Source organism: Aphelocoma coerulescens, chromosome 1, assembly GCF_041296385.1.
Source record: "Aphelocoma coerulescens isolate FSJ_1873_10779 chromosome 1, UR_Acoe_1.0, whole genome shotgun sequence".
Classification (NCBI taxonomy): Eukaryota; Metazoa; Chordata; class Aves; order Passeriformes; family Corvidae; genus Aphelocoma; species Aphelocoma coerulescens.
In genome coordinates, this window is record NC_091013.1 from 60,826,719 (window position 1) to 60,837,115 (window position 10,397).

General features: G+C 36.2%; 1 long non-coding RNA gene across 1 annotated transcript; it reads left to right on the forward strand.

The window, feature by feature from the left end:
• Positions 1 to 229: 229 nt before the first annotated feature.
• On the forward strand, positions 230 to 9,073 carry LOC138118763 (uncharacterized). Its single transcript, XR_011155280.1, has 2 exons — positions 230 to 308; positions 8,821 to 9,073. It is a non-coding gene; the product is annotated as an uncharacterized lncRNA (long non-coding RNA).
• Positions 9,074 to 10,397: the final 1,324 nt, after the last annotated feature.

Below are 10,397 nucleotides of genomic sequence, written 5' to 3' on the forward strand. Positions count from 1 at the left end.
TCATCCTGACTCCAATATATCTTTTTATCAAATGTGCCATTTTATTTCTTCTCCCTCCCTGCCTGTTTGTTCGTAACTGTGAAAAAAGCTTTTAATTTAGAAGGAACAATGACTCTAGTTTTAATCTCTTTGTTTCTTTTTAAATGCCTGATACTTTAAGTAGTTACACGTTGTGGTGCTTTTAACACCAGCTGGAAATTAAATTCCAAATAGGCCACGCCCCTTCCCTCACCCTTTCTGATAAGAGAGGGACAAAAGCAGAGACTCTGGGTTAAGATAGCAATTTACTGAAGCCTAAAAGCAATGAGGTAAGAAATGGACAGTAACAACTGCGGTATTGATAACAAAACTATACAAAAAGAAGGTGTTTTACCCGCAAAAAGATGTTCACTACCTCAACTTAGTTCCATGTGGCTGTCAGGACAAAAACAAGATGGTGGACTCTCCTTGTAGGGAGCTCCCTGCAGAGTTTCTTTGACATTACAAGCTTGACAAAGAATGCTTTGTCTAGATAATTGTCGCGGGTTAGAAAGTAGCTTTTTACATTTTCAAAAGAAGTTAATACTTCTAATCCAGCAACACTGTCATCCAGTGGGATATAATATAACTTTTGGATGTTGCATGTGTAGAAACAAGCACTAATTCCCACTGCAGTTGTAATAACTGTAAAGAACTGTAATTCACCTCACAAAAAGCTTGGATACAGTGAAAAATGTATAACCTGACTCTTATTCTGGGTTTACACATTCACATTCATTACACATCCTACATTTGTAACAATTCTGAGATAGATTTTTCTCCTTTCATACAGCTAAAGTCATCAAGTACTTTGTTTACAACAGCTGTTCATCTTCTTTGGCCCTGACAATCCCACAGTCTATAAATACTTTAATTTTTTTTTTTTTTATTTACAGTACTACTTAGATGGGGTCTTCTTTTGACTTATTGTTCTCCAGTACATTGCAGGCAAACTACCCATTTCCCATTGAGGGAAATTGGTAGTGTGCCATGTGGGATCAAGGTATCAACACTTACCTTTGCTGTGAAAAATGAAGCCAGCCTTTATTACTCTCTCATTAGCTTTTGTTTTCATCTGTTGTTCACTGAAATGTCTGTACATGCCCTCTGAGACAGTTTATTATAATGTGTAACAAAAAAATTGTTAAGAGACACATGAAAACCTTGGCAATGAATAGGACATGGACCTAATAAGACTATTACTAACCCAGACTGTAACATGCTATACAGTGATATCAAATTGTTTACTTGTGAAAAACTGTTGAGCTGGTGTGTTTCTTCCTCCCTTATTCTATTCTTGCAAAGGTCATAATTTTGTCCTGTGTGGTTACTCCCCATTCCTTGTAACTATAACAGCAATAGTTAAAAAACAAAACAAAACAAAAAAACAGTCACTTTATGAGTCTCATTGTTTAGCATGATTCGAACTATAAAAGAAAAAGCAATTCACCTTGACACCTTTCAAGTGTTGGCACCAATATAGTTTAGAAGAAGGCAAGTATACAATTTAGTTTGTAGGAAAACAAAATAACCATTCTTTAGAAAAATGCCATTACTTCAGCATTTGTCTGATCTTAAAACATGAATGATTTATTTTTTATCTTAAAATATTAGAATATGGTAAAAAATAAGATATGTAGAATATTAGACTTTTCCTACTATGTAAAATAATGTAAACAGTACCATTAAGTGATGCATTTTTGCTTCCTCAAAATACAGTATTTGCCATTTCAAATTTGTATGATAAAACAATTTGCTTTGATAATGTTATTTCCTGGAAGTATTCAAAATGAGTATGTTTCTTCAAAATACATTTTCTGGTATAATTTTATATAATTAATAAAAAAATAGATTCAATAATAGCTAAAATGCAAAACAATTTATTAAAGTTTGGTATTAAATTAGATAATCCATTTGGAGAAAACATTCATTTTCTTGAGCTGAACATCTATATGCATATCTGTCTCAGGAATTTTTTTTTTTGTATAAAGTTTTACAGAAGAACTAGTGCAAAATTGAGTACTTCAGTGAAATAAACCATTGATTCTGTACAGAGGCAATAGAGTCACCATATGAAATAGCTCATCAGTTGCAAAATTGGTTTTCAAATTACAGGGTTGATGTTGTTGAGATCACCATCTCGAAATGGCAATTCTTAGCACTATATGCTCTAAAACAAACTAGACTTTCTTTAATCATTGTCTGCAGTCATTTGTTTCATAAAAATTGTTATGCCTTAAGTACTTCAGCAAGTCCATAAAGAGGAAAAAGAATACATTTGCATGAGCACAAATCTTCATATATGAAACATAAGCATATATACACAGAGGTATAGGTACATGTATTCTTTTGGTATTTTAAAGTTAGCTGTTATTGTACAGCAGTTGAGATTCTTTTCTCAATTTTTTTTATGTGGGTGTTGAGAGTTTCGATGAGATATTCTTAATTGCTTCTTTCTTATTAAGTTGTGAGGAAAATGTGATCTAAATGAAAAAAAAAATTCCATCTTATCAGGCTTGGCTATTGAAAAAGAGGGATAGAGAATAAGTTGCATCAGGAAGAGCCAACAGTTTACTTTCAAGACAAATTGCATGCATTCAGAGCTGAAAATATTCCCATGAGACTGTCACCTCTGCAAACAGTGAAGTTCAGGCTGGTAGGTTTCGTGACATTATGCTACATTTTATGAAGTCACATGCCAAAAATATATTATGCCCAATTAATTCAGTGCTTTGTAGATACAGTAATTTGGAAATGCTTATGACAACAGCTCCTGGCCAGGATATTCAGAAACAGATTTTTGTCAATATGGCTTGCAGAATTTATCCCAAAAATCTAGGGTGCAAGATGACATATGAGGAAGTAAAATTTCTACAGGTGACCTTGTGCCTTTGTATTTTGCTTTCAAACTCTTATTTTTCTCTATGAAACAGTATTAGAAGTACTATCCCTTTTTTATATAATATTTTAGAGCTATATTAGTCTGTTTTAAACATCTAAAGAGCATGAGAGCATGATGGAAGTATAGCTTGTATCAGAACTTTGTGCTTCTGCGTGTATGGTTTCATACAAGCTTGCATATCTTTTCATGCCCCCTTTGAAATGCATCCTCTCTCCCTTTCATAATATCCCTTTTTTTTTTTTCTTTTTTTTTCCCCCCCAGTTCATAGAATCATAGAATGGTTTGGGTTGGAAGGGACCTTAAGGACCATCTAGCGCCAGCCCCCCTGCCATGGACAGGGACACCTTTCACCAGACCAAGTTGCTCAGAGCCCCATCCAACCTGGCCTTGAATAGTTTCAGATCACTTCTCTGACCTAGTTTACCATGTGACACAAAGGTTTTGTTTGTTTTTTTTTCTAGTAGAATGGAGTGACAAACCGAGGGACGGCAGGCAACTGGCAATGAACAGCTAAGAAGGGCTATGTGATATTCTGATAGAAAGGGATGAGGAATTGTGTCATTGGGGAGTTAAATAAACAGCAAGGAGACAGTGTTAAAAAAAAAATTTCAATTCCAAATCTCTATTAAAAATAGAGTGGCTTGAAAAAATGCAGAATGTCATCAAGGGTTTAGTTCTATGTGTGTTGCCTGATTCCAGAAAGTATACATCAGTAGATTTTTGACAAATATTTGACAATCACTTGCAAAGCAGGACTCTGAACCTTTTGCACAGTCTGAGCTGCTACATGAAAGGAGATCTTTGCAGTTTACAGAATACATGACAAACACAAGAACGAAGATGTGAAATAAAAAGAATTTCAATGCCACTTACTTTAATTTCTTGTTAATTCATATCAATCAACACCATTACTTGCTGAGAATACAAATGACTATAATTTGCTCATAAAGTAATACATTTCTTTGTGAATTCAGTATTTACCTTTGGCTGCTCTGCATTCTATTATATTTCCACTTGCAAACAAAACTTCATTTTGTCACCATTTCATTTGATGAAATTCCTTTGCCTTTTATATCATGGAATTAGTCACTTGAAATTTGCCTTGGAATTGCATCTCTTGCTCTGCTGCACACTGTGCAAGAACACCTGTCTTGCCAAGAAAATAATGGTAGTCAAGGGCGATTTTCAGGATGGTGTGGTTCTGGCCAATTAGAATAAATTGGAATAGAAAAGCAACAACTAAAAACAAAACAAAAATATAGCCAGTTTAAAGGGATGTTTATGCAACATGACAATTTTAACATATGATTTTTTTTTTTCTTTTGATTCAGTAGTAGATTTAACTATTTGTCTGAACTCCTTTATTCATCTTTCTCATCCTTTCACAGAGGAATGGAAGAGAGCATGTATGAGGAAGGAGCTGGTAGGGTAGAAATGTAATTGTTTTGTTTCATGGTTCAGCAGGCATCCTCTGTTTTACAAAGGCAAGTACAGAGATAAAAAAGGCTTCAAATAAACATTGAGATCTGACCATGCATTAGAGGTATACTAAGTTAGCAGTAACTTTCTTTATTGTCTTTCTTTAAAAAAAAATAGTATAACCAAAAAAACTCCATGTTTTTTAAAAATCTCAATAAATATTATTTTCAGTGAGGTGAGACATATATAGAGAAATTATGCCACTTTCCAAAACACTCAAGTCTCATTCCATTCTCTTAATGGTTTTAACATGACAGAATTCAGCAATCACTGAAGATCCTGAGAAAGCTAAGTAACAGTTGAAAAACTGCTTAAGTATTAGCAAAGTTATGATTTAAACTACTTTTACTGCTGAAGCTAATAATTTAGACTCAGCATGATCAGAGTTCAGAGAAAAAATGTTAATGGTATTAAGAGATGAGTCATACTGTCAATAAACAGAGGGCAGTCATCAGGTTTTGTGTTTGTGGATCTCCAAACAAAATTTGACATCGTGATTGCTAGCTCATTTAAGAAATGTGTCAAGTTCAAATGAGAACATTATTATTATTTGATTATTTTTTCTTTTTGGTCATTATTTGTGTTCATACAGTGGGAAAAGTGTGTTAATTTTTTCTGTGCCTTACAGTTTTGGTTCTCTCATCATCCAGCCAGGGTACAATATGGTTCTTTCCCAAAGGCTCCTTCCCAATGGCTCTCAGAGGCTGTTTTCCAAAAGAAAGTTAACTTGCAGGTTTAATTAATGTCTTCAGCAAAATAACTGGGAAGTGTTTAAGCCCAGGTTCATGTTGTATACCATGGTATACATACACAAATTCAACCAATACTTTGATATTGCTTTGACCTCTGTTTTCCCACGGTTTTCTCATCTCCTGACTATCCACACTATACATACACAGTTTGTATGTTAAACACTGTATGTTGGTTTGGACTGCATTCAATATTTCCATTCAAAAGGAAATGTGAGACTGACAGAAAGACATATGTGTCATTAGCCAGCCCTTTCTTGGCCTGGGAGGAGATGATTTCCTGAATGAAGAATAACTGACTGAAAGTTGACCTGAGAAATACAGAAATGGAGAGAAGATATTTGTAAATCTCACACTGATAGTGAAATCTTGGTTGTTTAAGGTACAAAATCACAATTAGACAGTTCAGTGCATTCTTTTCAAAATACACTTGTGTTCCTTGGTGATCAAAACATCCTTCATATTCCATCATTTCTGTCTGGCTGCAAGTCTCCATCCTCACCAGCAATATACCTCTAACCCATCTAGCTTCTACCAATCCAATATATCTTCCTATCAACACAAATAACGTTGGGTTTTTTTTTTTTCCCATTTACACTGCTTTACATGTAATTTTGAGTCAAGTTATAAAAGTTCTTACTGCCCTGGTTCTTAGATTAAGATCACAGAAACAAAACCATTGAAGCTAGAAGGGACTTCTGGAGAGTCACCTGGTTTAACCTCGTACTTAAGAAAAGCCACTTAGAGCTGTGTGCCCAGGATCATGTTCAGACGGCTTTTGAATAACTGCAAGGAAAGAAACTCCGCAAACAACTGTGCTCAGTCACCCTCACAGTGAGAAAGGCCTTTCCTGATGTTCAGAGAGAACCATCTGTGTTTCAGTTTGTGCCTATTGTCTCTGGTTCTGTCCCTGGCATCACTGAAAATGGTCTGTCTCTTCCTTGCATACTCCCCTTAAGTACGTACAGACATGGATGAGATCCCTCAGAGACTTCACTTCTCTAGGCTGAACAGCCTCAGCTACCTCAGCCTTTCCTCATATGAGAGAGACTCCAGTCTCTTCATCCTCTCTGTGGCCTTTTGTTGGAATCTCTCTAGGCCTGTTTTCTACTGATGTTCCCAGAACCAGACACAATACTCCAGGTGTGGCTTCACCAGCTGAGATAAAATTAAGCTTCTTTGCAATAGCTGTGGTCATCCTGCATTATTCCCTGAGTTTTATAGGCTCACGGCCCTGGCTCATATCCACTGAATCTTTTAAAATTTTAGGAGTTAATCCAGTGAGTTACATTTTACCTCTAGGGGTTTAGTCAGTCACAGAGGGTCACTCTGAATGGAAGCATGACCTTTTGGCATATCAGCCTCTCCTTCCAGTTTTGTGTCATGAGCAACCTTGCTGAGGGTACACCCTGTTGCATCATCTGTATCAATGAAGATGTTAAACAGGACTGGGCCAGTATTGACTGCTAGGGTACACCACTAGTTATTGGCCTTCAGCTAGACTTTATGCCCACTGATCAACCCATTCTCTGGGCCTGCCCATCCAATCAGCTCACTGTCTGCTCATCCAGGCTGTACATCAGCAGCTTCTCTATGAGAATCATAAGAGACACAATGACTTAACCATTCTTTTGTCATTTTATTACAGCTTGAGAACATATTCTTCTTTCCTCTTCACCTCTGTGTCTAATCCTTTCTGTACTATAACACTCTAGGTGGTAGAAGACCATGATTAGATCTTCGTGAGCTTTCTTGCATGCAGCCTAATCCAGCTGCCTCAATATCTCCTCATATGAAATATGTTTGAGCTGTCTAAACATTTTACATATTGGGGGGCCACAATCAAAGGTGATTCTCTAACTAAGACATCACAAATACCAAATAAAGAGAAATAAACCACTTGCTTGATCTGTAATATATCCTTTTTCTAATATATTTGGTAGTTTTCACCACCAAAAGGATGCATTGCTGACTCATGTCTGACTCACAGTGCAAGAGGACATCCATGATTAATCTGTACTGTTGCAAGTTATTCTGTCTCACCTGCAGGACTTGGAATTTTTCTTTTCTTGATCAAGAACAATGAAGGAAAATAAAAAACCTGAAGCAATGGGAAAGTATACTGAAGAATAAGGAAAAGTACGAAACAAGTAAAAGAGCAAATGAAGAGATAAGATACTTAATATATGTATTAATGATAACAGAGATTAAAAATGAAAAATACCTTCAATGATTCCAGGGAAGGCAAATAAATACTTGACCGTATTCTGTTTAGACTGGATTTCCTGTTCCCAAAAGAAACAGGGAAAACATGAGAGGAAGAATAATAAACTGAAAAAGAGAGGTCTTGTTGTCTTTCTAATACTGCAAAAAAGTGATAGAAGATGGAAAAGTAACAAACCATGGAGAAGTCATTGCAATAAATGAAAAGGCCAAAGGGAAAGACTGGACAAACACAATTAGGAGGAAAAAGATAGGAAAAACTTGAGGAAAAGGTAGATTTGACATTCAGATTGCTTCCATATAATGGGTTTGACCTTTAAATTACTGAATTTACATTTTTCTTATCTCTGCATTGTACTTAGTTATAAGGGAAATTTTACATTTTAAAACACTTTGATCAATCCATCAAGTTGAGCTTTTTATGAATCTAAATAAAAACAACTGCCCTTCTTAAAAATGTATTTTTCAAAATTTGTACACTGTAACTGCCAAAAAGGAGCTTACATGGTGCTGAAATTAGTCATGTATGTTTCTGAGGAAGTATTTTTTGAGATTTCTCAGAACAACAGTTTAGATCTCAGTCAATATGGCCCTTATTAAATTAAATTGCACACATGCTGAATCCTTGATATCACATTTAGTTAGTCCAAATGTTGTGAAGAATACGGAGGCAGATGATATTTAGATGTGATATACACTGATGATAGACATGATTTTTTAAAATTTGCTTGTTTTTGCAAATGCAGAGATTAGGAATGCAGCCAGGTAAATTTCTTCTGTATGCTTTTTCTTCCCTTAATTCTAGTAAATAGCACAGAACAAATGAAAACAAACCTAGAACATCCTTGGACATTCAGAGGAAAATAGCTATGTTAAGAATATATTATGGTTAAACAGTATGGCAGTTGCAGCAAGCAAACTTATGAACTTACCAGCCTCTAAGTTACAATCTAGTTTGAACTTTATGTTACCTTGAAGTATTTCTCAGAGAGTACAATACTGATTCTGTACTTTGAGGGGTGGGTCGTAATAAAGTATACCCATGTAACATTATGCAGTATTGTGTTTCATGCTGTCTAGTAGGGTCTATAAAAGTCACTTATTTCAAAGAACATTGCAAACATACTTAAATAACAGTATAGCTTCAAAGAGTGAACCGTTGAGAAAACTTGCTGTTAAAATCAAAGGTTGTCCAAGGTTACAACTAAATCCATTTAGACTCAGTGCCTGAACTGAAGCCTTGAAAGTTCATGCTACATATACATTGCTAGGTAATTTCTTTTCTATTTTTCTGTGTTAGCAATCAGACTAATACAAGAATGGCTCAATTTAATTTATCTGTCTTGCTTTCTTTAAGTTAGATACTCAAGAAAAAAAAAGGCAAGAAAGAAAAGTAAACTGAACAAATAAATATTTTGGTAATCCCTACTTTCTCTCTTTTCTTTTTAGCATTGTGTTGGATTAACCTTGACTGGATTCCTGATGCCTACCCAGATGGTCCTTCACTCCATGTCCGTGACTGAATAGGGGAAGAAAAGAAAAACTCATGGGTTTAGTTAAACAGAGGGAGATTGGCTTCCGCATGGGCACATCATCAGATGGACATGTCATGACAAAAGCTGACTTGGTGAAAATTTATTGCCAGTTAAAACTGTAGGACAGTAAGAAACAAAGGCAAAAGTAAAACATCACCTTCCCCCTACCCCTTTTCCAGCTCCACTATTTCTTTCCCAACTCCTCTCCCTCCTTCCCTGTGGACATTCCTGGCAGCATGGGGAGTAGGGGATTTGGGTCAGCAGCAGTCTGCTGCTCCTTCCTCCTCATGTTTTGCTTGCTCCAACATGGGTCCTGCCCACAGACAGCAGTCATTCAGAAAATGTCTAACTGCTCCAGTATGGGATACTCCGTGGTCTGCAGGGGATTAACTGCTCTACTTTGGTCCCCTCCAGAGGCTGAAGAGGAATGTCTGTGCCAGTGTTTGGAGCACCTTATCCTCCTTCTCTGACCTTGGTGTTCACAGGGCTCTTTCTCACACATTTTCCCCCACCTCTCACTGCCTTACAGTGTTTTCCCCTTTCTCAAATGTGTTTACCCTCAGGTGCCACCACCTTGGCTTGGGGCTGTGGGGCTCAGCTGTACCCTGCAGTGGGTTTGCTGGAGCTGCGTGGAACTGGCTGTGTCCAGCATGGGGCAGCTCCGGCCACACCTCTGCAGCCCCTCACAACAAACACCTGGACACCTCCACCCAATACAAATAACAACTAAAGTGAAAGAAAAACCCACCTTATTAAAATCTAAGAATACAAGATACAATAGGAAACAAATAAAATACGACATTGGTACTATGATGCCAAAGCAGGACAAAATTTGGATTACAGTGAAACTGGATCCTATTGACCTCCAGAAATTAATTTCTTCTATGGTTTTGAAATTCTGTTAAAATAGATCTAATGTAATGAGAGCGCCAGTAAAAGTAGCCAGTTAGAGGATAATTAATCAACAAATGGAAAGGATAAGATTCATTGCTGTTATCAATAGCTATTTAAAAGTTAAAACCTTAAAAAGAAAACTAATCACACAGATTCTTTATGTAGTTTATGAGGAAAAAAAGAGGCAGGAAAAGGAGATTCAGAGATGGCATGACTCAACCCGCAAAGCTGATGACCCATCTTGTTCTGTTGATTATGAGTAAGACCTTGATTAGCAAAGTCTTGCTAGTTTTTAGATCCCTAACTAGCTTCAATATCTATTCTAGTGGTGCTCTCAATTGAGATTAATCCCAATTCAAATTTCCAGTTTCAATATCAGTGAAACTGAGTATTCATATTTTAATATACTGTATGACTCTTACCAGGACAAGATATGCTGTTCATCTTGTTCTTTTTTTTTTTCTTGCCTATTTTCAGTTGTTTTATTCATTTTGTTCAACAGTAAAATTTTTGATAAGTACTATCTTCCTTATAATTAATTATGCTATTCTTATGGCAAGGACATGTTAGTTCCTTATCAAGCTTGTGGTCTCCTCA